The 12258-nt window shown below is 34.7% G+C and overlaps 1 pseudogene; it reads left to right on the top strand.

Annotated features, from left to right (window-relative positions):
• The first annotated feature begins 6406 nt into the window (after nucleotides 1–6406).
• LOC110216289 (ornithine decarboxylase pseudogene) lies at nucleotides 6407–7757 on the top strand (annotated as a pseudogene).
• The last annotated feature ends 4501 nt before the right edge of the window (nucleotides 7758–12258 follow it).

Genomic DNA, 12258 nt, shown 5'->3' with positions numbered 1-12258 from the left:
GTCATCATGTCTTAAATTTATAATCCTATGATCCTTCTACATCCATGGGGGGGGGAGAGACACACATACAGAGAGAGATGGACAGACAGAGACAGAAAAAGACAAAGAGAGAGAGAGAGAGAGAGTGACAGACAGACAGAGACAGAAATAGAGACAAAGAGATAGAGAGAGAGAGACAGAGAGAGAGAGAATGTATAATTCAATAGTTCGTATGGAGATATTAAGGTTCAAATGTTCAGAAAGACTTTTTGGAGTGTGGAGTTAGGAAAAACATCAGCTATCTCTTAATGACTAGGTATCATTTGACTAGGCAGAGAGGAGGAAGGAAGACATTACACAAAAGGATATATTGATCCATAAAAAAAGAGGTCTTCTTGGTGATTGGTAATTTAGTTCTGGAAAGTACAATGGTGGCCATATGTAGACTGTACACAGTGAGTCATTTCTTCTTTGAATACATATTCAAGTCACAATGACTAGTCTACCAAAGCTATAGAATCTCTGATTTCCTTCATTGCTCAACTCAAACAATGCCTCTTACATGAAGCCTTTTGTGATACCTCTACAGCTACTAGTGCCTTCCCTTAAAATGATAATGTACTTTTTTTAATTAATTTTTTTTTTAATTTTACAAGCAATTTTTTAAAATGTGTTTTTAAAACTTTGGGTTACAAATTTTTTCCCTTCCTCCCTCCCCACCTACCCTCATGGAAAAGGCAAGCAACTCAATACAGGTTATACATGTGTAGTCATGCAAAACCCTTCCATAGTAGTGATGTTGTGAAAAACTAAGTATATTTCCCTTCATCCTATCCTACCCCCCAATTTATTCTATTCTCTCTTTTGACCTTGTCCCTCCTCAGAAGTGTTTGCTTCTGATTATCCCCTCCCCTAGTCTGCCCTTTCTTCTATCATCCCCTTGCTCTCTTGTCCCCTTCTCCCCTTATTTTCCTGTAGGGTAAGATAGATTTCCATACCCCACTGTGTATGTTATTCCCTCCTTAAGCCAGTATAAGGGTAGTTGTAGGGGAAAACATTATTTGCTTGCAATATTTTCTCCTCGACCTGGGAACTCTGGAATTTGGCTATAATGTTCCTAATTTTCTTTTGGGGATCTCTTTCAGGAGATGATTGGTGGATTCTTTTCATTTCTAGTTTATCCTCTGGTTCTAAAATATCAGGGCAGTTTTCCTTGATAATTTCTTGAAAGATGATGTCTAAGCTCTTTCTTTGATCATGGCTTTCAGATAGTCCAATAATTTTTAAGTTCTCTCTCCTGGATCTATGTTCCAAGTGAGTTGTTTTTCCAATGAGATATTCTCTTCTATTTTTTCATTCTTTTGAATTAGTTTTACAGTGCCTTTGTTTCTCATAAAGTCACTCGCTTCCAATTGTTCCATTCTAATTTTTAAGGAAGTATTTTCTTCAGTAAGCTTTTGGACTTAATTTTCCATTTGGCCAATTTTGTTTTTTAGGGCACTCTTCTCCTCATTGGTTTTTTAGACCTCTTTTGCCATTTGGCTTAGACTATTTTTTAAGGTGTTATTTTCTTCAGTATGTTTTTGGGTCTCCTTTAGCAAGCCATTGACTTGTTTTTCATGATTTTCTTGCATCACTCTCAGTGTTTCCTCTAATTATCTTAGTTGCTTTTCAAAATCCTTTTTCAGCTTTTCCATGGCGTGGGACCAATTCATATTTTTCTTGGAGGCTTTAGATGTAAGAGCTTTGGCTTTGTTGTCTTCTTCTGGTTGTATGTTTTGATCTTCTTTGTCACCAAAGTAAGATAATATAGTCTGACTCTTTTTGTGCTGCTTGCTCATGATCCCAGCCAATTACTTGAGTAATAAACTTTTTGTTAAGGTAGGGCTATGTTTCCAGTGTCCCAAGCTTCTGAGGTTTTGTGCAGTTGTTTTCAGAAATATTTCTAAGGACCTGTAAATTTTCCTTTCTTCCAAGGTGCTATAATCAAGGGTGAAGTGTTTACTCCTTTCCCGGCCTGTTCTCTGGTCTGTGAGTGACCACAAGCAGTCTTTTCTTTCTTGGAACTGTGAGGGTTTTCTCTCCACAGCCACTACAAGCTCCACTGGTGACAGCACTCTTCCTTGCCTCAGGACTGCCACCCAGAACTGCGACCCAGATCCAAGCGTGGGCAAAGCAAAAGAATCCTGCCTCAGCAAACAGATCTCTGCAATGCCCCTCTGATCAGCCACTGAATTCCACCTCAGTCTGTGGGCCAGAAGCTCAGGAGGCAGCTGCTGCCTTAGGGCCAAGCTCTGGGACTGGAGCTGAGACCGCCATGCTTCCCTCTCACCACAGACACAGACTTTTCCCACTGACCTTCTAAGCTGTATTTGGCCTTCATGGGTTGAGAAGTCTAGAAAGCGCCACAGCTGCCTGTGATTCGTACTCCCAGGCCTGCTGCAGGTTTGCTAAGGCCTGTGTGCCCATGCCAAACTGAGTTCCTCTCCCCGCTTGGTGAGATAGACCTTTCCAATCAACCATCCAGGTTGTCTTGGGCTGGAAACTTGTTTTACTCTGTATTTTTGTGGGTTCTGCTGCTTTAGAATTTGTTTAGAGCCATTTTTATAGGTATTTGGAGGGATTTGGGGGAGAGTTCAAGCAAAGCACTGCTTTTACTCCACCATCTTGGCTCCATCCCCCAAACCCTGTTCTTTAAAGAACAACTGCACAACTATTCAGAATGTTGTCTTTTCTACTTCTAAATACCCTCAAGCATAACCTAAATTTCTGGATTGTTTATTGTTGTTTTGTTTTTCCCTCATGATTATCAAGTCAAACCTGAATTTGATTCCTTCTGTACTTCTAGGTGATAGAAATTATATCTACTCTTCTCTTGCTGTATTTGGATCCTGATAGAATACTAGAAATTTTAGTTTTAGACATGTTACTTCTTTACTATCTTTGATTTTAATGAATGATAAGAAACATCACTGTTATGTGATCAGAGGTTTGGAGTTTGAGGGTACCTTAGAGCTTATCTATTCTAAACCCATTATTTTACAAATGAGGAAACTGAAACCCAGAGAGGTTAAATATCTTGAACAAGAAAATACAGGTAACATGTGGTAGAATCTAAGTTTAGGCCTAGGTCTTATAATTCCAAATCCAGAATTCTTTCCAATTTATCTTACAGCAAGAACAACAAAATTCATGAAGATGATATAAAGAGTAGTTAAATTCAAGAAGAAAATAAATTTCAGGTTTTAGATAAAATAAAAATTTGAAATATGTATTTTTACATTAGCTATAGATGCACACGTATATCTCTATCTATTGATATATAGTAGGAATTGATATCTCAAATGTTACAAAGTAGAGGCTAAGAATTGGAGTGTTTTTTTAAGTAGTTTTATTATATTGCTGAGTCTGGCACTGGGAGCAAAGCAAAGTACTCTCTACCAATTTCTGTAATACTGCTTTGAAAAATGAGCATGTTTCATGCTCTATTTACTTCACATTGTATCAGAAATGTTTGCATTGCTTCTAGCATTGTTCTGGTCAAGAAAGTCTAGAATGATGAAAAGCTATAGTGAAGATCTCATTTTGGAGGCTGACTTCCCTATGAAATGTTCCACTTGCTTTATTAAAGATAATCATAAAAGTCAGATTCCCTGTAAGACTCAGCTGAGTTCATCAAATATTAAGAGGGCCGTTGCATTCACACTCTCTGGGATGTGCTTCATTCAGTACTATGGTCTTTGAAAATCAAATAACTACCAAGGATATGCTATCCAATTTCCTTTTTTTTTTTTTGCATTGTCTTTCCCCATATCTCAAATGAAAGCCATTATTTACATTATATTTCTTTTTTTTTTAATTACTACGGTAGTCAAAAGGAATTAAATTCTATTAGTTTTCTAATTTATGGACTTGGCTATTGAAGTGAGAAGGTAGTAAAAGTTGCTAGTTATAATTGGGTTGATTCTTTCTGAGTCTTTTTTAGGAACTGAACTCTAGTGGTACACATACTCTTACCCTGCTCTCCTCAAAAGGTTGACATGTCTCCACAAAGTAATCTATTTTACTTATTTTCCTTGACTAAGCCAATATGTCCACCTCCCCCCCCTCAGGCTATTGGGAAATGTATAGTACTGCTATAGATTCAGACATGTGTAATTTTAGAACTGGAAGTGATCATTCCCTAAGTGTGAAAATGTGGCCATAAAGAAGCCCTTAAACAAACACACACACACACACACACACACACACATATACATATATATACATATGTACACACACATATGTATATATGTATGTATGTATGTTTGCCTCTTAAAGGAAGAAGAAAGAGAGGAAAAGAGAAAGGTAGAAAGAAAGAAAGATAGGAAGAAAGAAGGAAAGAAAGATAGGAAGAAAGAAGAAAAGAAAGAGAAAGAGAAAGAAAGAAAGAGAGAAAGAAAGGGAAGAAAGGAGATGAGGGAGAAAGAAAATGAGTTAATTTAACAAATGTTCTAGTAACCCTGAATGGTTTAATTGTCAATGAAGGAAAAAAAAAAAAAAAAAAAGATTTCATAATATCTATATAATTGTCTGTGAAAAATTCCGTAAGAGCACTTTACAAGACCACTGTATTTCACCCATCCCTACACACCCCCACACCTCCTGCCCCCTAAAAAGGCACAAAAAGTTCATTCCAAAAGCTTGATGTTTTATGGTAACCTGACCATTACCAGAAATGATAAACTGTTGAAAGTGGCACAATGATTGACTTTCTGTGTGAATGTATGTGAGATATCTTCTGTTAGAAATGAAAAATAATTCTGATTCTACTTCACTACTCAATTGTTAGTCAGATCAGCCAGTTAAATATCCATATTTTAGGAAAAAAAATTTGTATGATATATTGTGACTTCAGAAAATAAATTATTAAATCTTATAATTTTATTACAAACTAATAAGCAATCAGCAAAATGATCATTCAAATATAAAAGAGGTTATACATAAAACCAGTTTTTCTATAACTATTTTCACAGGTTTATATTAACTTCAACAAAATAATAAATTTCTATTTGCTTCTATTATTTTCTTCATTGTTTTCAGATTATCTTACTGATATTTTTCATAAACATACATAATGTATATATGTGTGTGTGTGTGTGTGTATGTGTGTGTGTGTATGTGCGTGTGTGTGTGTGTGTATTCTTCTTTCTTCATTTTGGCTATAATTAATGACTAAACCATTTTTTGAAAACACTAAAGTTTCCTTAAAAAAAATTAGAGCACTTAAAAGTTGACAACTTAGAGAAGATATTTTCCTTCAGGATTAACACTTTTTTGGTAATAAGTTCAAAATAAAAATACCATTTTTCAAATGAAAAATTGGGAAATTTAGCTTACCTTTAATGGTTTATTCACATTATTGCAACTATGATTTATATTTGGTTATTTAAGAATAAACATTCATTCATTCTTTATCCATTAAAAAAATTGCCAAATACTATGATATTTGAGGATGATTTAAATGATACAGCTGATTAAGAAATGTCCCATGGTAAATCCAGATGTTACGTCATACTTTCTTAGAAAATTGTGTCACTTAGATCCTAAATATAATCTTACTCCCATCCTTCAAAAATTTTTTATTTCTTCTGAGTGGTCCACTAAGACAGACTGAAATAGCCCTGTATAACTCAGTAAATGGTCTTTCTGAATTGGTTTGGCTACAGAAGTTCATGACCCACTAGAGTCTTTAGGAACTTAGCTGGATTCATGCTCAGATAAAAGCATGCAGTACATTGTCAGGGTTCTACTTGCTAGATAGATATGGCAAAACTTGTACTCTATTGTTATGTAGTCTTTGAGAATGCAGGGCCAGTTCAGACCACAGTGAGGTATTAGATTAGGGCTGAGGGAGGGTGAGATGGAGTAGGATTGAGGAGGGAAGGTTAATCCATGAAATTAACACAGGGAGCATCACAGTAATATGTAGCTCACTCATGTTTTATTTTCTATCCCTGTGTCAACAAGTGTGCAGGACTCCAGACATAAACAGTGAATTTATGGCCAGGTGAGAAATTAGTCCAGGCCTCATTAAAAGTTACTAATACTCAGGCAAATATGACTTGATAAGGCACATAAAGGGAATTTTAAAAATCGACTAGGCAGGAGGCAGGTGAGTGGGGGCAGGGGTTGGGGGAAAAGCATTGTAGCTGTTGAATTCCATTCATTTTGAGCATCTCCGTGGGGTCTGCCCACTCTGTCCATGCCCTTTAAGAGAACTTCCAGCACAGTGGCTGCACCAAAGGCATAATCATAGCCTTTTAAATTTCACAGGACTTTGTCTTCCTGGAGAATCACTTTAGGTGAAAAGCTGGAAGAAGCTTGTCTTTAAATTCTGTCTCTTACTTTTCCATTTTGTCGCACTTTAGAGGGACACCAAGAAACTATGAACAGCTTTAGCAATGATGAATTTAACTTCAATTTCCTTGATGAAGGCTTTACTGCTAAGGCTATTCTGGACCAGAAAATTCATGAAGTTTCTTCTTCTGTGATAAAGATACCTTCTATGTTGCTGACCTTGGTGACATTCTAAAGAAGCATCTGAGGTAGTACAAAGTCCTTTCTCAAGTAACTACTTTTTATGCTGTTAAATGTAATGTCAGCAGAGCCATGGTGAAGACACTTGCTGCTGATGGGAGCAGGATTTGATTGTGCTAGCAAGACTGAAATACAATTAGTATGGTCTTGGGGTGCCATGAGATAATAATCTATGCAAATACATGCAAACAAGTGTCACAAATTAATCATGTTACCAACAATAGAGTACAAATGGTGACTTTTGAGAGTAAAGTAGAGCTAATGAAAGTTGCCAGAGCTCATCCAAAGGCAAAGCTGGTTTTGAGGATTGCCACTGATGCCTCTAAAGCTATCTGTCATCTAAGTGTTAAACTTGGTGCTACTCTCAAAACTAGGAGGCTACTCTTTGAGTGGGCAAAGGACTGAATATTGACTTTATTGGAGTCAGTTTCCATGTGGGAAGTGGTTGTACTTATACAGAAATCTTTATCTAGGCAGTTCTGATGCACGATGTGTCTTTGACATGGGGGTGGAGTTTGGTTTCAACATGTATCTTCTTAATATTGGTGGTCATTCTCCTGGTTCTAAAGATGTAAAGCTTAAGTTTTAGGAGATCTCAAGTGTTATCAATCCAGCATTGGACAAGTATTGTCCTTCTGATTGGGGTGAGGATCATAGATGAACCAGGTAAATATTATGTCTCATCAGCTTTCATACTTTCAGTTAATATCATTGCCAAAAACCTTGTATTAAAGTAATAGACAGGTTCTATTACTCTTCAACATGTAGTGGCCTTGATGAAATTGTTGAATGCTATGATCTACAGTAAATGCATTTGGGAGACTGTATGCTGTTTAAAAACATGAGTACTTACAGTCCCTTCTACTTTTTTCTTTTTTTTTTTTTTTTAGGCAACTGGGGTTAAGTGACTTGCCCGGGGTCACACAGCTAGTAAGTGTCAGGTTTGAGGCCAGATTTGAACTCAGGTTCTCCTGACTTCAGGGCCAGTGCTCTATCTGAGCTGCCCCCTTGCTCCTTCTACTTTCTATTATCTGATGTCTGTGCTGGCATGGCAATGCATGCAACAAATCGAGAACCAAGGTTTTCCAGCAGAAGTAGAAGATCAGGATACCAGCACTTTGCCATTATCCTATGCTTAAGAAAGTGGAATGGAACAACCTATACTTCACCTAGTATTAACGTATAGATGCTGTTCATAGCCAGTAATTGCAAGTTTAGCTTGAATTAGAGTACTTGGGGAGGGGACCATTAACTTAATTCCTGCTAGAGTTTTAAAAAATGTTTTAAAATAGGGTTGGCACGAGTGCAACAATATGGAAGGCTAAGAGATGGTATCATGCTTATCTGTCTCCCTATGGAAAACATTTGAATATTCATTTTATACGGTTTTTTTTTTAGTTTTCAAATATACTTCTAATGATTGCCCCTCACTGCTAAGCAAGCATTTGTAGCTTGTACAATGGCAGAATAGGATTGAGCTTAGTGTTGTGACCTGTTTTAAAATAAAAGTATGCTGAAGTAAAAAAAAAAATTGAATAAAAGTATTTATTAACTACTTATTACGTGGCAAGCACATAGGTGTTTTTCTTTGCATTAGAAAGGAGGCAATGGCATTGGCTAAACATTCAATCATAGAGATGATAAAAAAAACCTGAAGATTCTTCAAAAAAGCTGGCAAATTATAAAACTTCCTGAATCATTTCTGTGTACTGTTTTATCATTATGAGTAAACTAATATACCATTTGCTCTGTTCATGAATATTTTACTATTTTCTCTGTGGAAAAATCTATTTCCATAAATGTAGGTTTGTCCAATATTATAAAAATGATGTCATTTCTCAAGTCCTGTCAACCTCAGCCAAAGTTTCTGTTAATCAATCATGACTCAGTTTTTGCTATATTATTTTGTAACTCTATTCTTTATGGATATTTAGTTACTATTTAATTGTTAATCATTGTATAATATGCCAATGATACAGACAGTAATGATTATATCATGTTATTCCTCCTTTTGGATGACACAGCTTGTTCTTTGAAATGACTGAAGCCACCATCTCTCTCTGTATTGAATAGCATCTTAAAGTTGGCACTGGTGTCTATCCATTGTTTGCATTATGCATCAAACCAGTGTTTTATTGTTCAAACCATCATTTGCTACATTCAGTTTTAAGGGTCTCTCAGATCGATAGGTTTTAAAAATATGTAATAGTTGTACATTGAATCTTCTTTGAGAAGAATATTCAAACATATTTTAACTTACTGAATATCTTTTAGAAGCTATTAAATCCAAGAAATGAATTAAGCAGTCTTTCAAATTACCCTTGAGAATTACACATTTAAAAAAAAAATTCTGTATAGCATTTTGTTTTTCTCCATTTCTACTACACTTTCTGTGTCAAAGGTTCTCATTTATGACATACCTCAATTTTTGGAATGCCAATGTGGAAGGTTACCCATACTTTCTCTGCCCCCATCACTACCTGTCCAAAGCTATTTGACAATTCCTGAATTTTCTTGACAGCCTTAACTACATACTTCCTTTGATGTAAGCACTTAAGTGTGACTAACTGTCAGGCTTTTGAACTGAAGTCAAACACTACTTTTTTTTCATTTTTGCTTCTGAAAATGAGGTGACTGAAATAGAGGTAAAACCAGCAGACATATAACAAAGTTGTTTTTTGTAAGTAACATATTTTTAGATTTCCATAGCTGCCACACACAAAACTCTCAGTGATAACAGCAAGGTGGGGGTGAAAGAAAAATAAAGCCAAGCCCCAAGTATCGTTAGCTGTAGAAAACTGTTTGGTCTTTAGAAAAGTAATGATATTTTTCCCCCCTCAAGATATAAAACATGATTTATATTGCTTTCACAAGTTCCTGTTTTTCAGTTATCTCATCCAACTAATTACAACATATTACATCAAATCCTTAAATCACATTTGACAGTTTAACTTATTTTAACCCACAAAATGAACCCTTAGAAGTTAAATATCATTTACTCTATTTAATTTTTGCTTGACTATAAGCTCTTTGGAAGCCAGTATTATATTGTTTTTCATAAGAAACATAGATTTAAAGCTAGAGGGATTTTATAGGTCATTAAGTCCAACTTCCTCATTTTATAAATGGAAATTTTTTAGTTTTTGTTTTTGTTTTTAATTTTAGGCAATTGGGTTGAGTGACTTGCCCAGGGTCACACAGCTAGTAAGTGTCAAGTGTTTGGTCTGAGGACAGATTTAAACTCAGGTCCTCCTGACTTCAGGGCTGGTGTTCAATCCACTGCACCACCTAGCTGCCCCAAGATTTTTTAGTTTTAGTGTCTGCCACAGTGAATTGTACAAAAAGTTTCTTTAAAAGATACACACATACACACATATGTATACATATACATATAGATGCATTTTCCATATATACATATACACATACACACACAAATATATACATATATACACATACGGATCTATCTGTGGGTGGGGTATCAGTATAGAGTTTAAATGCCTGAGAATTTGCCATTAAATTAGCTGAGTAAGGCCTAGAATTCTATATTCTCTTGAACTTTCTTTCAGAACATACATACTTAACTATGGTGTAAGACAGGGTTTTCTGTCCAGGTGTAGGTGCATATTTTTATGATTTATATATTTGCCAAAAAGCTGAGCTTTAGATAGCATGAAGGCACTATAATAAAATGAACCAAGTAGAATACGGCTAATTAATCAATTAATCAATGTCTGCTAAGTGCCAGGCACTGTACACTGTGTTAGGATAGAGGAGTGAAACGATCCCTAGGTGTCTATTTTGGTTAAAAAAAATTGCTCTGATACTGGCTATCAGTAAAACTTTTCAACAAGTTGCTTAACCTCTCTGAGTCTCTTTGCCTATTTATAAAGTGATGGTGTTGGACAACATGGACATTAAGATCACTCCAAGCATCAAATCCTGTGATTCTGTAATTCTATGAAGCAAAAACTCATGCTTAGAAAAAAAATTCTGAATTTAAGTGGAAAATCATATATGTACAATATAACTCAATTTTTAAGTCTTTTTTCTATTTTGAATAAATCTGTTGAACTGATCATGCTCAAATACTCAAATGGATCTCATTTATCCATTTGGATTTTCCCTCTGATATGCAAATTATGGTTCATCTCTTTTTTCTAATTCAATCCTGTGAGACTAAATCATGTCTTCCCAAAAGGTCATCCATCATAAGAGGCCCCTTCAATATTCTGGTGGCCTTCTTTGCCTTCTTCTGACAGTTTGTTAACAATAAACACAGGCCATGTGACCAACCATCTTCTTTTGTATCATTCATTTTCCTGATGACTGACTTTAGTCTCCTGGTTATATCTGCCCACCTTTCAAGAATCTGTCCCAATGTCCTATTGCTGTATGATGGAGATACAAAAAAAAAAGTCATAATAGTATCTCAATATTTTGATAGATCTTAGAGAACATTGATTTGGACATTTTGCCCAGTGATGCAGATAGCAAGCAACCCATCCGATCCTGCCTGCTCATTCTAAGCAAATTTTTTCCCTACCCTCTTTCTTGGCTTAACCAAGTTCTTTCAATTATTCTACATTGCATTGATAATAGTTAACTTATAGACTGTCCATTGGTTATCCCTTACTCTCCATAGGTGATTGGCTTGCTTTACTTTCTACTTATACATTTCTCTGATGATATTCTTTACGTTGCTTTTTCATAGCAGCTCCTTGTATATAATATTATATAATATAATATAATATAATATAATATAATATAATATAATATAATATAATATAATATAATATAATATAACATAATATAACATAATATAACATAATATAACATAATATAATATAATATAATATAATATAATATAATATAATATAATATAATATAATATAATATAATATAATATAATATAATATAATATAATATAATATAATATAATATAATATAATATAATATAATATAATATAATAGTTTCTTAGTAACTTGGGCTGAAGTTTATCCCTCTTGGTCCTGATCCACTTCTCTCACAGTAAAATTTAGATCATGAAAGAGCACCCTAGTTCTCACCTGAGGCCTTGGACAATATAAAAATTTGAAGTTTTAAAGTCTGCATCACAGAGCAAACATCTGCAACTAGAAGGAAATGCTAACTTTGCAATAACTTTCTAGTGCTGATCCATTGAAAGCATGGGAAAAAATTCTAAATTACATAATGTTCTAAAACATACAAAGTTTTATTAATTTCAGGTGTATACTGTAATTTGCCTTAGGCTAAGTATTTCTAGTAGCTCTGACTCATTAAAGAGATAAGAAAGATACATATGCTAAGAAAAAGCTTATAGTTACATTATAATTACCTCGTTAATATGCAAATAAGACTCTTCAAGTGCTTAAAAACTGTTTTTTTGCAATCAAGCTTGTTTTCTCTTCATTTATTTAGCAATTAGTCTTTTTTATCTTTCTAAAAGTAGCAAATAAAACAATGCTCATTTGAATGACCATGAACTTTCGAATTGCTAAAATATGAATGAATAAAATTGTATGATTTTGTTATTTAACAAAAGTTAAATGCCTAAAATATGCTATCCATTGTATTTATGGCTTGTGGAAGATCCAAAGATAAATAAGACAAAGGTCCTAGGCCTTAGGGAAGTTACAGGAGAAACAAGATTTATATACAGATAAAGATAGTCTCTATTG

The sequence above is a fragment of the Phascolarctos cinereus genome, unplaced genomic scaffold (genome assembly GCF_003287225.1).
Source record: "Phascolarctos cinereus isolate Bilbo 61053 unplaced genomic scaffold, phaCin_HiC Scaffold_4;HRSCAF=312, whole genome shotgun sequence".
NCBI classification, from domain to species: domain Eukaryota; kingdom Metazoa; phylum Chordata; class Mammalia; order Diprotodontia; family Phascolarctidae; genus Phascolarctos; species Phascolarctos cinereus.
The sequence above is the reverse complement of the archived record's forward strand: the minus strand, read 5'-3'. Positions and strand labels throughout refer to the sequence as shown.